The sequence below is a fragment of the Pituophis catenifer genome, unplaced genomic scaffold, assembly GCF_029215685.1.
Source record: "Pituophis catenifer annectens isolate HBS135680 unplaced genomic scaffold, rPitCat1.0.hap2 SCAF_15, whole genome shotgun sequence".
In the NCBI taxonomy this organism is placed as follows: Eukaryota; Metazoa; Chordata; class Lepidosauria; order Squamata; family Colubridae; genus Pituophis; species Pituophis catenifer.
Window position 1 is genome coordinate 16,353,384 of NW_027256895.1, and position 1,666 is coordinate 16,355,049.

A 1,666-nucleotide genomic window follows, 5' to 3' on the forward strand; every position below is an offset into this window, starting at 1 on the left:
ATATTTTCCAGTAATACATCTATACATCAATATAAATTCTACATTTACTGAGAATCGATGATCAGGAGCTTTTGAAAAAAATCTTTAGAAAGTGTAAACGTACGTGTAAAGATTGAAATCAATACTGTTCAATAGCAAAAATCTTAATAAATCATTATATTTCATGTGGTTTAGAACAAATATACTGCATTGAAGATTTATCATAAGAAATATATAAATTACAAGAGTATATACTGTAAGGTAAAAATATGAAAAGAAAAAAGAATGAAAACTATTCTAATGATCTCTTTTTCTACTAAAAGTATGAGAAGGTTCATTTTTTTAATTGTTACTGAGCTCTTCCCATTTTTATTTTATTTATTTTTTTGGTCAAGGTCTTATATGGGTCTTCTCCAATAATAAATGACAAAACCAAAGAAGATTTTTTTCACCAAATGTTTCCAAGTGGGACCCATCAATATATGTGCATTCTAGAGTTACTACTGCATTTCAAGTGGACCTGGATTGGTGCAATTGTTTATGATGATGACAATGGAGATGTGTTCGTACAGGATATACTTCCTTTATATTCTCAGAAGGGTATCTGTGTGGACTTCTTAGAACCCATGCCCAAAACATCTTTTTCAAGTGACATTGCTGAAACTGCAATAGAATGGTTTGCAACCTCACGTATTGTCATAGGAACTACTGCCAATACTGTTATTATTCAAGGTGAAATACATACTATGAGTGTCTTAAGAACAATTTTCCACTTTTCACAGTTTTATGATATAACAATTGAAAACCGAGTGTGGATTGTGACAGCCCAGATGGATTTTGCATCTCCTGGTTTTCTAAGAGATTGGGACATACATTTCCTTCATGGTGCTCTGTCACTTGCTGTTCATTCAAATCATTCTAGAGGATTCCAGCAATTTTTAAAGGAAAGAAAACCTGCTTTAGAAACCAGAGATGGGTTTATCCGAATTTTCTGGAAAGATGCATTTAATTGTGATTTCTCAGATTTCAGTCTACCACAGAGAAATGAGAAGATCTGCACTGGAGAAGAAAAATTGGATAGTCTGCCTGGGACCCTGTTTGAAACAAGGATGTCTGGCCACAGTTATAGTATCTACAATGCAGTTTACATTATGGCATATGCTTTGTATGCCATAACTTCATCCAAGTCAAAAGAGAGGACAATGATAAAAAGCAGGAGACAACAATATCTACTTGAAGAGCCCTGGCAGGTATCTTCCAAGAATGTAGAAGAGCTCTTTTAATTAGATAATTAAGTATGTCACAACATAGAATATTGAGACAAATTATTAGCAATACCCGCAATATCACTTAGACTTATCATATTTTTCAGAGTATAAGATGCACCTTCCCCCACCTAAAAGAGGGTGAAAATTTGGATGCGTCTTATACACTGAATGTAGCCCTGCCCAGCCTCTGAAACAGAAGTTTCAGAAGCTGAAAAAAGCCTCTTAAAGGGAAGTTTCAGAGGCTGGAAAAAAAAGCAAGGCACAGAGCTCACAACCAATGAACCTGTTGCTAAAGTTCACCTCTGGGAACAGCGGATTGGGGGTATTCCAGGAGGCCGTCCACTCACCAATCAGCTTTTTTCTTATTTTCCTCCCCAAAAACTATGGTGAATCTTATACTTCAGTGCTTCTTATAGTCC